This window comes from Mastigoproctus giganteus, chromosome 13 (assembly GCF_048544385.1).
Source record: "Mastigoproctus giganteus isolate SK-2022 chromosome 13, ASM4854438v1, whole genome shotgun sequence".
NCBI lineage: Eukaryota > Metazoa > Arthropoda > Arachnida > Uropygi > Thelyphonidae > Mastigoproctus > Mastigoproctus giganteus.
The window spans coordinates 118,064,976-118,086,832 of NC_143587.1; the positions used below are offsets into that span (position 1 = coordinate 118,064,976).

The following is a 21,857-nucleotide window of genomic DNA, read 5'->3' on the forward strand; positions in this document are numbered from 1 at the left end:
TTAGGTGCCGACCACCCAAGATTGAACACACATTTGGAACCAAAACATTACCAAACACAATAAATAATCGGGTAATTTTAATCGTTATAAAATACTTATGTATTTTATAACGATTAAAATACGTAATAAAAATAACATTATATTATAATAAAGTATTTTTAGTATTTTTTAATACTAAAAAAGTATTTTTTACGAATAAAATACGTATTTTATTCGTAAAAAAATTATGTTAAATAAAATAGTCGTAATAAAATACTTACGTATTTTATAATACGTAAGTATAAATTATAATATGTAAGTCGTAATAAAATATTGCTAATGCTTTTGCTTCTATCGTAAGCAAACTTGCTTTTTGTTTGATTTTCTATCCAAAGAGATGACAGCCGTTCCATCTCTTCCAATTCTTTGTGTCTTAATCTAATGGATTTTAATTACACTTTGAGTTGTTCCTGCTATCAAAGTTGTTTTTATTTTCTCTGCATTCTTTGTAATTCTCCGCGTTGCCTCATTTAGGTCTGTAGCACGTGCAATATCACACGGTCTTTCATTTCGCTCAAAGCGTTTCACAATTTCATATTTTTTTTCTATTGACAGAAGCGGACTGGCCATAAGCCTTACGGGGGAAACCACGGTGGGCCGGAGGCCGGTGTGATTTTGGCCATAAACCGTAGTATGCGGCCACTACAAATTTTCCGGGGTAAGAATTTTTGACCCAGTCCGCCTCTGTTTATCGATATTGCTTCTTTTTTTTCTCTCTGAATCTGCAGTGTCTTAGCCAGAACGCTTCCTTTTCACACCTTTTAAGTATTTTACTCATTTTTAGGGAATAAAGCACAATTACAAAACGAGGAGGCATGCTTGATACACATAAACAAAGCTGTGCGCGTATAGCAACTGAATAAACAACACCGTAAAGGCCGAGATACACTATTAACACCTCACATTTTACTAAAGCACATTTCTGGGGGTTACTACCATAAAACAATAAAAACAATTTCCAGTTGCGTTTCTGCTAGTGGAATCTGTTATAAACTGGTAGTAAACTCCATCTAATTGCATTTGCGATTATATCGATAGCTGGAGTTGTGTTGGTTTTTACGTTATTATGGTGAAATGTGTTTCCCCTTCACTGATATAAAACACAAATACATTTTCAGAATCTTCTTCGTTCCTATCGTGTTGCGTTCAGTTGGGGTGATTCCGCATTCGACTGCCATTTCTTGTAAACACAAAGGCGAATCGTGTATAAGCGAATTCGGTTCGTGTTATATAAGATAACGTTCCCCTATTTATAAATCGTGTATGATCAAATTCGTGTAATGCAAACATGTTATACGAGGACCGACTGTATTTTATTTGTTGCTGAAACAAGTAAGTCGACTGTGAGGCTGTATTTCTGAAGCTTGTCATAGCAGGTTAGTTTCTGAAATAATTTTGAGGGTTTTTTTTATTTCATTTAATATACTAAACTGTAGTTAATATATAGTTTGAATTCCCATAGTCACATAGGTTTGTTTACTTTTGTATGTAAATAAGTATTTGGAAAGCTACAGCTTAATATTCAGATAGCCCTTGTTATTGATATTTTGGCAGGCATATTGTAATTTTCAGTTGGTAACTTAAATTTAACTTCTCTAGTGATTATAGTTAAGTTTTATCAACAGTTTAATTTATGTAATATTTTGTTAATTTAAATTTTGTAATATATTGTAAATTTAAATTTCATAATCTTTCTAATGTTCAAATTTCATCTAAATAATGATTGCTACAAGATCCATTTAAAATACAAATGTTCAAGGATATCGTAATCAGACAAAAATGCCTGCAGGCAATTCCAGTATGATTGACAAAATCGTCACTTGTATAGCCTGTGGCATGTATTCTAAGGTTGGTCTAGTAGACAGAGCTAAGCAACCAGGCACCTCAGAGGTGACCTGATTGAGGCTAGAAACAAATGTAACTGGAAGCTTGCCAGGGATTCAAGTATCCTGTGACATCCCAAGTGATGCACACCTGTAGTTGAAGGTGATCTAGTTTTATTGGGAGATTGTCAGGGAAATTAGTAATTTTTTATTTTTTGTAATAAAGATAGGCGGACCAGAACAAGAGTGTTTGCTGGGAGCAACAATTGATGATGTTAACAACAGATTGTGAAAGAGAGCATTATTATTGATGTGGGAACAAATGATATTAAACAAACACAACCAGACCATTTGTTGGATAAATAGGGTGTTAAAGAAAGTAAGATTTCACTGTACATATAAAGTGAAATCTTACTTTCTAGATTAAATGAATCGCAAGAAGTACAAATTACTTTAGTAACATATGAAAAAGATCCTAACATATTATTATGAGGTGGGTTAGGTCAGAATGTATGTGTGTCTGCAATTCTGCCCAGACATGTTAGGAGGGATTATATTCTGAAAGACTTGTGGGTTAATTCAGACTTAAGAGAATATGCCAGTGAGGAAATTATCAGCATGACCCACATTTGTAGACAGAAGGAATTTATTTTATAGAGATGGTATTCAATTGAACAAAGGTGGTACAAGGATTTTGTCAGTTTCATTGAGGATACCTTAAGGCAATGCTTCACAAACTTTTTCCTTCATTACCCAAAACTGCTTATCAGAAAGTTCTTTTTACCCAACGTAGGTAAAACACTAACTGCACAGAAAATATATATGACAAATGAAGAGAGATTGGTAAAAAATAGGAAGCAAACAATATGTTTGATGCAATGTCTTTATTTTTAATATTTCAGCAGCCACAAAAAATTTGGTAATTGTTCACCATGAATATTTCATCACCCAGGTCCCAGCTAATGAGTATAATGCCACTGCTCGATCTTATTTAATAGTTCTGCAAAATTGGGAGCAATTGGAGACAGAGCACACCTCACATCGTATTTGGGGTTCAGCAAACAGTTTCGTTTTGTGCTTTTTATGAAGGCAAGAGTGGCGAATTGTACTTCACACATGTAGGTGCTTGGGAAACGGCAATAATTGCATCATGGCCTCCCCAGCTACCACAGGATATTCACCGTGAATTGCTAACCAGAAAGACTCCAAATAGTCTTTGGAGAAAGACTATTGAAACTCCTTGAAGAAAGACTCCAAATAGTCTTTCTTCAAATAACATTTTGCACTGACTGCTTGACCCAAGCTCCATCATTTGCTCTGCAAAACCATTAACACTATTGGGGATTTCAGTCAAGTCACATAAAAATGGGTTTACAATCCACTGATATACAGGGTGATTCACTACCAGTGAGACAAACTTGCAGGAGGTGTAGTGGGCACAAAGACGAATCGGAATCACACAGCATTGCAGGGTCCGAAATGCCTTCATCATGCGGGAGATCGCATGAACAAAGAAAAAGAACAGAAACAGCAACTTGTTAGTGTAACAGAAATCATTTTAATGACAAGTTTTACATTGGCAAAAAGACATGCTACAGTGTTCGAAAGTTCGACCAGAAGCAGTCACACGGGCTTCACAGTGCCGCCGCATGGAATCCCTAACGTTCTGGAAGATTCCTGGCATGTCTCGAATCTCCCCAGCAGCTACAGAGATGCGAGCAATGAGGTCTTCAACTGAATCAATTGGGGGAGTCTCATACACCAATGTCTTCATTTGACCCCAGCAGAAGAAGTCCAGGCATGATAGGTCTGGCGATCTAGCAGGCCAATGAACCGGACCACCACGACCTATCCAATGCTGTCCAAATGTAACGTTTAGGTGTTGGCGGACGTCATTGGGGGGAGCCCCATCATGCTGGAACCACATTTAGCGGCACAACAACTGAAGAACATGTGCTTCTTCAATAAGTTCGGGCAAGGCTTGCTGTACAAAGATCAAGTATGCCCTACTGTCCAGACGAGGAGGCAGAAGGAATGGACCAATGAGGTGTTCTCTAACAATGCCGGCCCAAACATTGACAGAGAAATGGTGTTGAGTTGCACGTGTTCGTGTACCATGGGAGTTCTCCAAAGCCCACAAATGGACGTTATGTTGATTGAAGATTCCCTCTCTTGTGAAACTTGCCTCATCCATGAACAATACGGATGCAGCAAATGTGCTGTCTGTCGCACTCTGTTGAAGAAACCAAGTAGTAAAAGTCCTCCGGAGTGGATAATCCGCAGGCTCCAATGATTGGACGTGTTGCAGATGGTATGAACTCATTTGGTTTGTTTTGACAGTATCCTCCATACAGTGGATTGGGAAATACCCAATCGTTGGCCTATCGCTTGAGTACTCATACTCTGATTGCCTTCTGCAAGATGTAGGACATTCTCCTCATTGTCTGGCGTCCCCGTCCTTTGCTCTCGATTCATGGTACCTCTCGTGAAACAACCAGTCTCACGTAACCTTCTGTGCACACGTGCGAAAATCATATGATGAGGAGCACGCCTGTACGGGAAACGTTCCTGGTACAAGCGCAGAGCGGTGCGCCCGTTACAGTCTGCAGCTCCATACGCGAGGTGCATGTCGGCCAGTTCAACGTTTGAATACTTGTCCATTCTACTGCCTTGGGAACCGGTTCGCAAATGCTGACTTCCAGCGGGATCGCTGTTCATGCTACCTCCTGTTCAACATCCTCTACTGCATGACGAAGGCATTTCGGACCCTGCAATGCTATGTGATTCCGATTCGTCTTTGTGCCCCCTACACCTCCTGCAAGTTTGTCGCACTGGTAGTGAATCACCCTTTATAGACCTTTCTAGTTCAGGAAAGTATTCCTTGAAATGCAAAGATAGTTTTGTTAAGTGGGTAATCACATCATCCTTGATTTCACTGAAATCAACTCCATCAGCATCCTCCAAGAACAAAGAAAGGGTGGGGAAGGATGAAATTTTATGTTGTCCTACCTTTTTTTTAGCCAATACTCAAGCTTTTCTTGAAACGCTGTTATTTTTTTCACTTGCAGAAATCCTATTTTCCTTTTTTTCCTTGCAGTTGCAGATTAAGTGCATTCATGTTGGAGAAAATATCAACTAAATAACTAAGTTGAGCTAACCACTTCATGTTGGAAATTCTTTCAATGAGGGCATTCTTCTTTTCAACCAAAAACATCTCAGTTTCAGTCCTCAGTTCCTAAAAGCGATTCAGAACATTCCTTCTTGAGAGCCAACGGGTCTCCGCGTAGAAAACAAGGTTCTTATGTAATGAATCAGTTTTGGATCACAAGGTTCTGAAGAGTCTCGTGTTTAAAGCGCCTGCCTTGATTAAGTTCACTATGGTAATGACGTTTTTCATGACCTCCTCTAGTTCAGGAACAAGACCTTTGATGGCCAGAGCTTGGTGGTGAATCATACAATGTGTTGACAGAATTTTGTGGTTGTGTTGCTTTGCATGAGCTATAAAGCCTGAATGCTGACCCAACATTGAAGGAGCACCATCACTGTTAAACCCTACAGAGGAATCCCATGTTAAGCCTTTGCTAAAAAATACGTGAATAGTGTGGAATATGTCATTCCTTTACATGTCGTTTTCAAAGACGTGCAGCAAAGAAGATCTTGTTCAATCGTGGTTGTTTCAAACTTATAACGAACATAGACCATCAACTGCGAGTTGTTGGAAACATCTGTGGTTTCGTCCAGTTGAATAGTAAACTTATCACTCCGAATGATATGTCGAATAAGTTTTGCCTTTATGTCTCCAGTAATGATTTCAATTCGGCGACTAACGGTATTATTGGACAATGGTGCTGCTGTCACTTTTTGTGCTTGGTCAGACCCACAAATTATTTTGTTGATGCGAATAGCAGCTGGCCGGATGAGCATTTCCCCTATTGTGTGTGTGGCATCTTTGATTTTGCAATCATGTAAGCCACTTCAAAGCTTGATTTTGCCATATCCTTTTGATTAATTGCTGTGGAATCCTTGTTAGTAAGTCACTGCTTCTTTATAATCCCTTCTAAACATTGAAAATATGATGGAGGCTTGGACAACAATGTTGGATGTTCCCGCTTCATGTGGCCTTGGAACTTACTCTTTCTCTATGATTCATTGCATAGAACGGCAGAGCACACAACATTGTGGTTTCCCGACTCCCTTGTCTTCAATATAGGTGAAGCCTAGCTCAATGAAGTCTGGCAGATAAGGACATTTTGTAGCACTCATTCTGGGTAAGAAAAAAGATGAAAATTAGGATTTGAATATTCATTATATTATTTTAAATAAACTAAAAATAATATAATGAAAATTACCTTTTCCAAATGTGTACGGTATGATTTGTAAACACAGCCAGCGTGATACATACCTCACACTGCCACAGCTAACAACACACTACACCTAAAGTTTAGACCAGATGACTAGACTGACTCACTCACTCACTCTAGTTTAGGGGGCAGCACATGTAGATGTATTTTGTCAATTCTCCACGTGCATGTGAGTGCAGCAAAAATGATTGAATCTAATAACAAGCATATGGCGTATTTATTAAATAGCAATAAATACTTGTTAGGCTGTTTTAGAGTATCAGTACACACTGACTGATCACTTTCTTCAGAGGAGTACTTCTCCTACACCTTTTTCTGCTCAAGTAATGTGGCAACTTCACTATTCATCCAACTTGGAACCCTTCTTGTGGAGTATTTTTTTAATGGTATATACGCATTCAAGGCATCTGTGATTAATGTTTTAAAAGCATACCACAGTTCAATTGTATTCATTCTCTGCGCGATATCTACACAGTTAATAGAGGCCATGTTGTACCTTAAGGCATCGTAATTTCCTTTTCTGAAATTAAAACCCATTGCTTTGCCTTTTACTTCTGCTACCTCTCTCGTCATCATCCACCGTAGAACTCAGTGATCACTTCCTGCTACTAGTTCATCTACTGTCAGCCCTGTTATGTCATCTGATTCATGTGTGATGATGAGGTCTAGGATATTCTTTTCTCTTGTACTTTCCCTAACATGTTGATACAAATAACAGTCGTCTAGTTGATTTAAAAATTTTGTTCCCATGTCGAGTTTCCTTCCCATTTACTCCAATCAATTAGAGGCAAATTGAAATCACCCATAATAAGGCATTGACGCTTTTGTCATAATCGTCACAATCACCTGGTCTGTAGATTACTCCTACTCGCATTATACCTTTGTTTCCAACTATCTCATACCATACAGACTCTATACTAGCATGTGAAATATTTGAATCCGGGAAAGCTATCGTCGCACTCAGGCTGCTTCTGATAAGAAGCATTACCCCAACACCCCTTCTATCTACTCTGTCCTTCCTAAATACATTATACAAGCACACTAATCTCCCAATGACGACTTATAACATCACTTCTTGTCGCTTATTTATGATTTGCAAAACACCTATTCTAGTTATTCTAGTTAAAAAAAAAACACCTTTTTTTTTTTTTTTTTTTTGTTTGGAATCTTGAAGTGTTCCGGTTAATCCAATCCCAGTAAATCAAGAGTCTGCTGTATATATATACACGAACACCCTGTGTGTGTGTGTGTGTGTGTGTGTGTGTGTGTGTGTGTGTGTGTGTGTACACAGGGTGTTTCAAAAGTGATGGTCAATAATTTAAAGGTTAACTGTACAGAGCACAATATGCAAAAAATCCTAGTAAACATGGGTCCATAAGCAAAATCACCACTGACTTGTTTGTTTAGGTTAGGTTATGCTCATTCTCTCCCTTTCCCCCTCTCTCAATGCTCTGAGATGTAGCAGGCATATTAGTACTTGTCAAAGGATAGTCAACATGGAAAGAGGTTACAGCAACGAAGAGTATGCGGACATGCACTTCATATATAGTAAAGCCAGTGGCAGTGCACTCGAGGCTGCACATTTGTACCAGGAAGCATTTCACCGCTGAAGGCAGCCCAACAGGCACACATTCACCAGGGTACATCAACGCCTTAGAGAACATGGGCGCTTCACACATGGAGTACGAGCAGGTAGGACCAGAAGCATAACACCTAATGTGGAGGAAAGGGTGTTAGAAAGAACAGAACAAAATCCAGGAATTTTGACAAGGAGGGTTGCTCTGCAAGAGTGTGTACTGAGTCATAGTGTGCTGAATTTTACAATTACCTTACCCCTACCATATCCAGCATGTACAAGGTCTCAGCAATACAGACTACCCTCCCAGAGTGAACTTCTGCCAGTGGATGCAACAGTGTATCCTGAACCCCCAATTTTTAAACAACATTTTGTTCACTGACGAAGCTGAGTTTACTCGTGATGGTATTTTTAATTTTCATAACTGTCCCGTTTGGTCCAACAAAAGTCCTAATGAAATTCACGAGTCACGACATCAACATTTCTTGTTGAATGTCTGGGCAGAACTACTAGGAGACCGCGTAATTGGACCACACTTTCTGCCAAACAGGCTAACAGAAGAGCTGTACCTTCAGTTTCTGCAGCATGTTCTTCCAGACCACCTTGATGATGATAATGTTCCACTTCAGCAACGCTAGAATATGTGGTTTATGGTGCACTGGCACATTTTGTTCAAGTTGTGACTCGGTATCTAACTAGAAGGTACGGTCAGCGGTGGATAGGTGGGCCTGTAATATGGCCTCCCAGATCACCAGACTTAAATCCTATGGATTTTTGTATCTGGGGTAGTGTAAAAAGCTTGGTGTACTATTCTGACATTAACACAGATGAGGAATTGCAGCATCAGGTTGAAGGAGCCTTTCCGCAAATCAGAAATGACCCAGGAATGCCTGAGAGGATTCAAACTCAATGCAGAGATGACTACAGCACTGCATACAGATGCAAGAACAGCATTTTGAACACCTTTTGTAACATGTAACATCTATAAAATCCTGTGGTGTTGAAACCAAAAATGTATTATCTTATGTTTAATAAAACCACCCTTAGCAAAGGATTCACAGCTTTTTGCTAAACTAGTGCTCTCATAGTCAGTGGTGGATCTTAACAGAAAATGTGCATTATCTTGGAAACGGTTCATTTGCGGCCCAATGTTCACTGGGACTTTTTTGCTTATTTTAGTTTGTACTTTTCACCTTTAAATTATTGACCATCATTTTTGAAACACCCTGTATATATATATATATATATATATATATATATATATATATATATATATATACAGGATGTTTCAAAAATGATGTATATATATATATATATATATATATATACAGGATGTTTCAAAAATGATGTGTGTATATATATATATATATATATATAAAAAAAAGTAAAGTGCAGCCATTATCAACCCACTGCAGGGTGGAAGCCTCCTCAACAATTCATGCTGAGGGAAATGGACCATAATCTGCCACGCTGATCCAGTGCGGGTTGGCAGATCGACCGTATTCAGCAGTCAGGGGCTTGAACCCCGGTCTACTCAAAGAGCGTGTGCTACTGCACTCCCGCTCCTGCCCACTCGGCTACGGAGGCTGTTATATATATATATATATATATATATATATATATAAATATATACAGTGGAGCTTCTATTTAACGAATCTCTATATTACAAATTTTTTCACAAAACATTGCACCTTGAAACGAAATTACATGTAAAATTAACCCCATGTAGTGAAGTGTTAGTCTCTCTATAACGAATTTTTAAAAAAATTAGTAAAAGCATTTTTGATGATTTTCAAGCATTTACTGTGAAACAGTCGCTCAAATATACGACCTCCTTCCCTCCGAAATTAAGCATTAGCATCTGGAATTAATCATCCTTTTAGTGAATACTTGTGGCCATTGATGCCTGTAGGAGGGTCTTTGTTTCATTTTTGTTACAGTTATAAAACCAAATGGGTTTTCTTAAAAGTGGTCATAAACTTTACAATAAATAGGATACATTTGTAAATTGATGTTGGCTCAGGGGAAAATGAAATTCGCTGCGGTAAGCCTTTAGTGTGCTGCGGCAGCAATACATAGAATGCTATCATAGTCGGTTTTTAGTAACGCCTACTGAGTGACATTCGCTTCTCACCTCAACCGTACCATGTGACCTTCCTATCAATCATTATATGATATGTCCATTCTCATCTAACTGGACTCCCAGTAGATGGTTTATGAATTTTTTTTTTTTTTTAATTTCATTCTTTTAGAATAATTTGTCATCAATCAAATAAACTATATGGTCTTGTATTTTTTTTTTTTTTTCTGAATGTTGTTGTTGTTGATTTGGTAGTTGTTGGCGCATCGGCTTCTGTGGCCATATTGCACCTCCCAAGGTTTTTGCAGTACTTTGATCCAAGCCCGAGGCGGGAATCGAACCCGCGACCTTTGGGTTGCCGGGCGGGTACTTTACCCACTCGGCTAGCCCGGTCGGCTTTTTTTCTGAAAATTAACATACAGCATACATTAACCGTAAATTTTCTTTCTGAATGAAAGTCGCATATTTCTCCAAAGTGATTGATAGGAAAAGTCACGTGACACTATTGAATTGGCAAGCGGACGTCATTGAGCAGACGGTACAGTCAGTCCTCGTATAGCACGATAGTTATGTTCCTAGAAACCCTCGTGCAATGCAAAATCGTGCAATATAAGCAACAGGCCCTATGGGAAAAATAGGGTTAGGTGCCGACCACCCAAGACTGAACGCACATTTGTAACCAAAACATTACCAAACACAAATTATCGTAATAAAATACGTACGTATTTTATTATGACTATTACGTAACAAAATATTGCTAATGTTTTTGCTTCTATCGTAAGCAAACTTGTTTTTTGTTTGATTTTCTATCCAAACAGATGACAGCCGTTCTATCTCTTCCAATTCTTTGTGTTTTAATCTAATGGATTTTAATTACACTTTGAGTTGTTCCTGCTATGAAAGCTGTTTTTAATTTCTCTACATTCTTTGTAATTCTCGGCGTTGCCTCATTTAGGTCTGTAGCACGTGCAATATCACATGGTCTTTCATTTCGCTCAAAAGGGTTTCACAATTTCATATTTTTTCTCTATTGACAGAGGTGGACTGGCCCATAAGCCTTACCGGGGAAACTCCGGTGGGCCGAATGGAGGCCAGTGTGATTTTGGCCATTAACGCAGGCTATATGTTTGTAGTATGAGGCCACTACAAAATTTCCCGGATAAGAATTTTTGATCCAGTCTGCCTTTGTTTATCGATATTGTTTTTCTTTTTCTCTCTAAATCTGTAGAGTCTTCACCAGGATGCTTCCTTTTCACACCTTTTAAGTATTTTACTAATTTTTAGGGAATAAAGCACAATTACAAAATGAGGAGGAAAGCTTGATACAAATAAACAAAGCTGTGCACGTGTAGCAACTGAATAAACAACATCGTAGAGGCAGATACACACTATGAACACCTCACTAGCTCACATTTTACTAAAGCACATTTCTGGGGGTTAGAAGGCCGCCGTAGCCTAGTGGTCAGGCGTGCGGGTGCATAAGTACACGTGCCTTGAGTGACCGGGGTTCAAGCCCGTGACTGCTGAATACGGTGCTGTTTCTTGTATTCTGTGTATCTTGTAAACCATTTGGTCGTCCCGGAGTATAAACAGAAAATTTATTTTAATATATTTATTACTACCATAAAACAATTAAAACAATTTCCACTTGCGTTCCTGCTAGTGGAATCTGTTATAAACTGGTAGTAAACTCGATCTAATTGCATTTGCGATAATACCGATAGCTGGAATTGTGTGGGCTTTTACGTTATTATGGTTAAATATGTTTCCCCTTCACTGATATAAAAAACAAATACATTTGCAGAATTTTCTCTTCATTCCTATCGTGTTGCGTTCAGTTGGGGGTGATTCTGTGTTCGACTGCCATTTCTTGTAAACACAAAAGCGAATCGTGCATAAGCGAATTCGGTTCGTGTTATACGATATCGTTCCCCTATTTATAAATCGTGTATGATCGAATTCGTGTAGTGTAAACATGTTATACGAGGACTGACTGTACTAAAAATTCACTATATGGCCAGCGCAGCGAAGTTTGTGGTATGTATGAGCAAGAGCTGCAGTCCAGTAATTTTTACATTTGCGAAAACAATGTCAAAGAGAAAGTGTTTAAGTATTAATGATAAAGTAAAGATTCTTCATGATATTGATCAGGGTTTTAAGAAAAAAGATATTGCGGAGAAATATGGCATACCTGCAAGCAGCTTATCTATGATTTTAAAAAATCGAGAATCAATTTTAAATGCAATTCAAGGAGGAGCAGACAAGAAGAGAATTAAGTTGTGTATATACGAAGATATTGATAAAGCTGTTCTAAAATGGGTGCAAATGATACGTGAAAAAAATATACCAATATCAGGTCCAATAATTAAGCAATAAGCTCTGAAATTTGCACAGTCCCTGAGACATACAGAATTTAATGCGAGCACTGGGTGGCTAGATAAATTTAAGAAGCGCCACAGAATTGTGGAAAAGGTTATTTGTGGAGAAAATGAAGAAGATTGGAACAGTTGGAGGAACAATACCTTAAAGAAGATTTTGGAAGAATATGAACCTAAGGATGTTTTTAATGCTGACGAAATGGGTTTATTCTTTAAATGTTTACCGAATAGAACACTTGCTTTTAAGGATGATAAATGTTTTGGCGGAAAACAAAGCAAAGAAAGAATCACTGTGCTAGTTGGAGCAAATATGACAGGAAGTGAAAAATTAAGACTTTTAGTCATCGGAAAATCAAAAAACCCAAGATGTTTTAGAGGCACAAAATTTTTGGAAGTTGACTACACCTTTAATAAAAAAGCATGGATGACCAGTGATATCTTTGAAGACTGGATATTAAAACTAGACAAGTGTATAACAAAAGAAAAAAGGAAAATCGTGGTGGTAACGGACAATTGTCCAACACATCCTGCCAGTATTTCTGCCAAACTTAAAAGTGTGAAGTTATTGTTTTTACCACCAAACGTGACGTCAAAACTCCAGCCAATGGACCAAGGCATTATTAAAAATTTTAAATTTCATTATCGAAAGAGAATAATATTGAAGATTGTCAATGCATTATCAGAAAATAGAAACTTGGAGGTTACAATTAACCTTAGAGATTGCATCTCTGAACTGGCAAAAGTTTGGACAAACGATATCACTGAATACACTATTCAAAATTGTTTTTCGAAAGCGGGATTTGCATTGAATACAGAAGTTGAACATTGACTGGATGAACAAGGTGAACTACCCCTTTCACAACTGAAAAACTTTTGGACATTATTAGAATCATCCGGAAACACCGAAAATGAAATAACACTGGATAGTTATGTTTATGGAGATCAAGATCTGACTACAACAGAACATCCAAATGAAGATGAAATACTGCTGAACAGTGTTAGATGCAACCATGATCACGAAGAAATTAACCATGACGCTGAAGACACATCAGAACAACCCGTAGAAAAGCCAACTCGTGAATAAATGATTAACGCTTTTAAAACGGTTTGTATGGGACTACAGTTTTGTGAAAATGTTCCTGATAATGTTTTTAATGCTCTGAACCAATGTGAGGTTTTCTTTGAGAATCAGACATTTTTTAATTGTACTGTGCAAATGAAAATTACAGATTTTTTTTTTAAATTTGTGATACTTACAGGCGAAAATTGTGTAAAAGTAATTTAAATAAGTGTTTTTGAAATAAAATACATTAAAAATAAATGTATATTCATTTTCATTTTCTAATTAAATAACAATTTCTAATAAAAAAGATATTCTCTGTATAACGAAATTTCTCTATAACGAATTTTTTTGCTGGATTTATCGAATTCGTTATAGGGAAGTTCGACTGTGTGTATATATATATATATATATACACACACACACACACACACACACACACACACACACACACACACACACACATTTTTTTTTTTTTTTTTTTTACTCAACTCTCAGCTCAATTTGATACATTTTTTTTTTTGCATCAAATGAAAATCTTTAACTTGCTTTCTAAACACTTTCTGCTTTAATTATATACCGATATCTATGTCTAATCTTCCATCTTCATTAAAGACTATTTCTAGATCCGTATTTATTTATTCAGAAATTCTTCTTACAAGTCATTGTTTAATGGCAAAATTTCATTAGCATACAATGATTACCCAATTTTTACATTTCCCATGGTAAAATTCTTAGTAATTTTCATTCTTTTATTCAATGGTGCATGAAAATTAGAAAAAGCTGTGCCAATAAGGTGCCACCCTGCGTCACTCCCAGTTTAATTAAACTATTCTCCAATACTTCCTCCAACTTTCCATTATTATAAACAGTCTATTCCTCTTAAAAGGTAAGAGGACCTTTGATGCCACAATTTTCTAAATTTTTTTATATGCTTTTTCAAAACCAGCAAATCCAAAATACAGTTTTTTTTTTTTTGTTATGTTTCAGTAATTTTTCTATAATTTATCTGACATCCTCTGTTTGCTACAAAAATTGACTATTCAATAATGCTTCTAACCATTTTCCACAAAATACAGTGGATTCTGGTTATTTGGGCCACTGGTTAATCGGGGCAGCTGTTTATTTGGGACAAATCTTAAAAACCAGAACCCAATCAAGAAAATAGCCAGGGTTTACTTCGCTTAATTGGGACAAAATGCCATTTAATTGGGGCAGGAGACCGCAGCACTGGAGATTACCCTACGATTGTCTCTGACCGTACCACGTGGTTCGGTCGGATTTCTGGAGGTCACAACCATAAAACAATAAAAACAATTAGCAGTCACCTGTTTATTGGGCTTTTCTGATAGTGCAATCTATCATAAACAGATAGTAAACTCGATCTTACTGAATTTGAGATAATACTGACAGCTGGAATTCTGTAGGTTATTATGGTAAAATGTGTTTACACTTCTATGGAATCTTCAATCATATAAAAAAAATAATTTTCAGAATCTTCTCTTCATTCCTATTTTTAAAGCTTTGTAACTCGTTACTCCGTTTCCACTTACGCATATTGTGTTACTTGCAATTTGTGTGCGCCATGTTTTTTGTTATTGATTGCTTATCTTTTTACTGTTTAATATTTTAACCCCACCCACAAATGTCAGTGAACAGAAATGTCAACTAGTTTAGTTAGTATGTACATATTACAGTACGTATTAATTATTCCGATTATCACGTATATTCTTCCGAATTTCACGTATCGTTTAATTTTTTAATTGGTAAGGTAATAAAGGGTAAATTTGTGCTTAATATATCTTTACTTTTATAGCCTGTGGATAATATTCCTATTTTCGCTAATTAGAATCGCTGTTTAATAGAATTAAAATTAAATTCACAAACGTGATCACAATGACCGACGCTTACTGCACATCGTATAGTGAACGGTACTTTACTATGTGAGTTCGTCGTAACGTGATTTGATTGTACAGTGAACTAATTGTAAAAGGGGGAGGGGGGTACATTGTATTTTTAACTATTTACGTGAAACTTTGGATAATTGGGGTAGCTGCTTAATCGGGTCAAAATGTACTAGTCCCGATTTGTCCCAAATAACCGGAATCGACTGTATTTGTATACATCTTACCTAGTACACTGAGGAGTGAAATTCCTCTGTAATTTTCACATTTAGCTTTCTCTTTTTTATATATTGGTACAGTTAACAACCATTTTTACTCAAAAAAAAAAAAAAAAACACTTCCGTATAATGCAAAGTATCCTTGATACTATTTTACCTTCAGCTTTCAGGTCTAATTTAATCTATAACTGTTATATGCCTTCCCATAATATTTTTCATAATGTTTTTCTGCCACAAAAACAGACTATTTGCGATTGCCTCCATTTCAGCAATGTCTTCAGTTCCTTTCTTCCTTTCATTTCAAAGTATTCTAAAATGCCCTCTTCTATTTTAGCTTTACTATTATCTTTCTTTCTGACTACTTTTTTTATAGTCTTCCCCTTGTTCTAATTTTTAACTCCAAGCATTTTTTCCCCATCTGATACTTATTTGAACAACTTGGACAAGACATGGGTCTTGCCCAAGTTGTTCAAAATATTTAGTTTTTCAAAAATATCTACTAAATAGGCTAGTTTCTGAATGAAACTTTCATTGTGAAATAAATCTGCATCATTATCAATGCTATTTTTGTCACTTAAATTTGGCTGTTTCTGTTGTAAATGCAAATGTTAAGCACTTGTTAAGCACTTTGGCATGTAAGAGAGAGATTCACAACAGCATAGAAGTGCTATACATTCTACCATCATATTGTAGAAGATGTGCTTCATAAAAATTTTATGAACTAATCTTATTTCTTGAATTGTCTTTAAAAGGATTGTAAACAGACTAAATAGTTCTTGTAACTTCCTGTAAAACACCTTATATTTCACCATACAGCAACAATATGGTGAAATATGCTATCTTCTTGTATTTCACCATATTGTTGCTATATAATGATGTCAATTGTTGATGTAATTACCAATTACATCAACAATTGACATCATTATAATGTCTAGAAACGGTGCCTTAACGTGGCAAGAGAGTTTGCGTACGTTAAAGAAACTGAAAGTTATACCATCGGGAGCTATATGCTCCCAGAAGGGCCTCCCATGGCGGAAAGGTTTCAGTGGAGACGTCAGACGAAACCCGTTTCAAAAGGTCCACACACGACCTTTTCAACTAAATTGTGATCCAAGAAAGCAACGGGAAACTACTTGGATTATCCTTCCCTTGAAAACTTCAATGATAGCAAGCAAAATAAACCACGGCCCTGAGTTTCGGCGTCCCTTGAATGGGACAGGGGTGCTAAGAATCTCCGAGCTTGCGTCGAAGAATTTTCTGAAACTAGCTACATGGAACGTTAGAAGCCTACTACAACCAGGAAAACTAGCCAATGCTTTACAACAAATGGAACGCATTAACATCAACATACTTGGGCTAAGTGAAACCAAATGGCCTGGAACAAAGAAGTTTATATCAAACGACCACCACGTCTTCTGTTCCGGAGGAGAAGAGAACACCAAGCAGACGTACGGCATCGCTTTTGTTGTCCACAAACAACTGGCCAACAAAGTCACCAGTTTCATCCCAATATCGGAACGAATCGCAATACTACAGTTAGCAGGCAACAAGATCAACCTGAATGTGCTCCAGGTCTACGCACCAACAGCGGACAAAGACGATCAAGAAACTGAATTGTTCTACGACAAGCTAAGCAACACTTTAAAGTCGCTGAAGAAGCACGACATTACGGTCATCCTCGGTGATTTTAATGCCAAAATCGGTCAAGGAAAGCTACAAAACATAGTCGGAGAACATGGCTTGGGGACATGGAATGAACGAGACGACAGACTCGTCCAGTTCTGCCAAGAAGGAAAATTTAGCATTGCCAACACTTGGTTTAAACTACCACCTCGACGACTATACACCTGGACCTCACCACAAGACTCTGACAACAATATCGTCAGGAACCAAATTGACTACATCTTAATCAACATCAGATATAAGTCAAGTGTCCTCAAGGCAAAAACTTACCCTGGAGCTGACATATCATCAGACCATAACCCAGTAATAGCAACACTACGTCTCAAATTACGAGCAGTCAAACGCACAAGCACAACAAAAAGAATCGACCTGGAGAAACTGAAGAACAACGCCAACAGGCGACAAGTACAGCTTCATCTCAACACTACAATCAGATCGATCGAAGCAGTAACAACAGACGTGCAAGCGTTTGGGTGTTCACTCAAACAGTGCATCAATGAAACAGCAGAAATCCTGCTAGGACATCAGGCGTCAATAAAGAAACAACGGTGGATGACCCAGCACATACTAGACCTAATGGATGAACGGAGAACATTCAAAAGCAACAACAACCGGGAAAAATACAAAGAAATACAACAAAAGATCAAACAGGAAATCCGGAAGGCGAAGGAAAAATGGATGGAAGATCAGTGTGCAGAAATCGAAGATCTAATCAAGAAAAATGACAACTTTAACCTGCACAAGAAGCTTAAAGAAGCTGGAAACATCTACAAACCGGCTCCTATCCCAAGCTTATATACGGACAACAATCAACCTATACTAAGCAAACAAGCCAAACTCGACACCTGGAAGAGCTATATATACAATCTGTTCAGCACCAACAGAAAACCGGCAGAAATGCAACAACAAACACAGGAAGACAATCTCCACATATTAACATCTGAAGTGGAACATGCCATCCGAATAACAAAGCCAGGCAAGGCCTGTGGACCTGATCAGATTCATGTGGAACTGCTGAAACAACTAGACTACAGCAACATCCAACAACTAACGAAATGGTTCAATCAAATCTACAACAACAATGACATTCCATCCGAATGGCTCCAATCCATCTTCGTGGCCCTACCAAAAAAGGCTACCAGCCGGAAATGCGAAGCCTTTAGGCTGATCAGTCTAATGAGCCAGGTGCTAAAAGTCTTCCTCAAGGTGATTCAGCAAAGGATAAGATGTAAGTGCGAAAGTGCACTAGGAAACAGAGTTCGGATTCTGCAGGGGACTAGGCACCAGAGAAGCAATTTTTTGTTTACAAATATTGCTACAAAGGTGCTATGAATATCAAAAAGACGTGTATATATGTTTTATTGATTACGAGAAAGCCTTCGATTCAGTAGACCATGACCGTCTAATTGACCGACTGAGAAAACTTGGGCTTGAAAACAATGATATCAACTTTATTACACTCTCTACTGGAATCAAACAGCCCGGCTTTGCTATGACAATGACCTGACAGACCCAATTCCAATAAAAAAAAGGCGTCCGGCAAGGTGATGAAGGTCAGCAGGACTGCAAGCAAAATCACGATCAAACTAAACAATGAAAAATTAGAGCAAATACACCGCTTCAGTATCTCGGAGTACTCATTGATGACCAGCTGAACCATGAGGCGGAAATCAAAAGCAGAATTGAACAAGCCAGGCAGGCATTCACCAAGTGGAAAACCCTCCTCACCAACAGAAGCTTGAACATCATACTCAAATTACGCACATTGAAATGCTACATCTGGCCAATACTGCTCTACGGTATAGAAACCTGGACTCTAACATCAGCCACTACAAAAAAGCTCCAGGCCTTCGAAATGTGGCTCTACCAAAGAATGCTGAAAATCCCGTGGACAGCCAAGATAACCAACGTACAGGTCCTGCAGGACATGCACACGGAACGGGACCTGCTCAAAACCATCATCAGCAGGAAATGTAAATACCTAGGTCACATTGCTAGGAACCAACAAAAATATCACCTACTACCACTCATCCTGGAGGGAAAGATCAAAGGCAAGAAACGCCCAGGCAAAAAGAAAATGGCATGGCTAGATAACATCAACACCTGGCTTCACATGACAACAGCACAAATTCTACACGCAGCGCTAGACAGAGAACAATATCAAAACGAAGTCGCAAATGCCATTTGGCAGCATTAAAGAAGAATTACCAATTATAAGAAGTAACTTACATTGTATCATATATATATAGTTAGATACTTGTTTACCTTGTTACTCTTGGGAATCTACTGATATTTATGAATAATCCAAGTCTAAATAATTCATACATATCACTGAGTTTGTATTTGAGGCATAATTATTTCCCCACTCTGCTTTTATGTCCAATGTTCCTGCACTTTTATGAATACGTTTCTTGTTGTATATTTGCATGTGGCTGCTAATTGTTAGTGTTGCTTGCCCATAGCGATAAATGTGAGGAGAAATTGAAAGAAAAAGTGGGGGGACCTATGGAGTAACATAGGCTTTTAACATAAAAATGACAAAGGCACATTTAGGGCTAGAGCCTCAAAGCTGCGAACAAATTTGGACTATGTATATATAAAGTGCTTTAGCATCATAATACACAGCCATTTCTGAATAAACAGAAAATTTTTAAGGCAGCATCGTTTTAGGTTATATCTCATATTGTGAATACCTTCACAACGAGTTGCCATGATATTGCACTACTTCGAATAAGTACACTTCACCTAAGGAGAAGACTAATGTTACTTATTCTCAGATAGGTACCACCACCCAGACGGCACCATTTCAGGGCTATTTGGCCCTTCTTCGGTGAGTGGGTAGGTACCCAAGTGATGCAATGATGGCAAAAACAGTTATGAAGTATAACTCCACAATATGAGAGATGAATTTGTTCGCAGCTTGAGGCTCTAGCCCTAAATGCGCCTTAGTCTAAATACATCATACACCATCAGGCATCTCTCATATTGTGGAGTTATACTTCATAACTGTTTTTGCCATCACTGCATCACTTGGGTACCTACCCACTCACCGAAGAAGGGCCAAATAGCCCTGAAACAGTGCCGTCTGGGTGGTGGTACCTATCTGAGAATAAGTAACATTAGTCTTCTCCTTAGGTGAAGTGTACTTATTCGAAGTAGTGCAATATCATGGCAACTCGTTGTGAAGGTATTCACAATATGAGATATAACCTAAAACGATGCCGCCTTAAAAATTTTCTGCATAGTCATAAAAATGACAATATTTATTCAGCTGCTTATTGAGTTTTAATGTTGTGCAGAAACGTCTTTCACTGTCAGTTATAGTTAAATGTGGATCTGACCACCTCCAGTAAAAGTTTGTTTATAAAGCATTTGCAAGAATAATTTATGGTTTGAAAGATAATGGAATTTGTCTAGTTTTTTGATTAGCAAAGAACTTTTGTACTTTTCTTCTAGATTAAACAGAACTGTGGTAAACTTCTTGTTGGAGAATTCCCAGTTATTTCTCTACTGAAGGTAGAGAAATAACTGGAAATTATATATATGGAAAGAATGAGATTCACGACGAATAATTTATACAAGGTAAGAGGAATTTCGTTTTCTAAACAAGCATTATGTTCAAAAAGCAGCCAAATTTTAAAGGGAAACTGTGGCCAAGGTAACTATCATTGTTCAAAGAGGATTTCACTTGTTCCAGTAATTTTGATATCACTAATTTTGCATGCTAAGAAGTTTAAGAGGATATTTCATTGTTAAAACAATTAAATGAACTTTCTCAACTGAATGAGATTTTTTAACATTGGCAATTTTGTATGTAACCACACCTTGAATGACAAGCAATGGTTTTATTGTAACAGTTATTTTGGCAATTGCTTCATTTTGCTTATTAAACTTACTGTTTCCTTCTTCCCCCTCCCTTTTTAGATTCAGAAATGTGTGCTTCCTTTCATCATTTTGCCATTTCGTTACTAATATTTAGTGTTGGGAACCTTGTTGATCTCAACAATTTCCCCAGCTGGCATGTGTTTTGACTACTTTGTTCTACCATACTCAAAAGTTTCAACCTATAATTTAACCAATTTGGCTAGCTTAATTCTATAATGGCAGCACATTTTCATTCATTCAGCAGGCATACAGCAGTGGTCATGTAGGACCTGTCAAATTCCAAGTGAACAAAAAATTTGCAATTTTTTGGTGATTCAGGCTAAATGACAAACTTTTTCCCTGCCTTCCTAAATATTGATCCAGTTTTATTCTAGTTGTTTTCAAAGGCAGTATTTTATAGTTTTGACAGAGTAATTATGTAAATGCACCAAGAAAATTTTGCCAACTTTCACATGAAAGTTGCAAAAAGTGCAGCATGTGGGCCCTAACATGCCTCACTCCAATATTTTGATTCAGCACTGAACGGTAGTTACTACCATTCTAGTTCAAGGTAACTCATTGTTACTCTCTAACTTTTGGAGGAAAATTTTACAGAACAAGAACTGTAAAGGATTGTTCCCTGCAACCCCAATTGTAATAATTTGAGTCAAGCTTTTTGAGTGAATGAATAGTAAGCACTCTAGATTTTCATCTTTTTTTTTTTTAACATAAAATTGTTTAATCTTTCTGGTATTAAAATATTTTGAATTAAGGAATACAGCTGAATATGTAATTGAGCCTGCAGACCAGATTTTTCAGCAGAAAAAAAAAGTGTTCACATGTAATTTTGAAATTTCCCTCAATGGTTTTC

The 21,857-nt window shown here is 37.4% G+C and overlaps 1 protein-coding gene across 9 annotated transcripts in view; it reads right to left on the bottom strand.

Annotated features, from left to right (window-relative positions):
* Nucleotides 1-21,857, bottom strand: part of LOC150076391 (protein tweety-like) — a 291,082-nt gene that overhangs the window by 123,029 nt on the left and 146,196 nt on the right. The window lies entirely within an intron of this gene.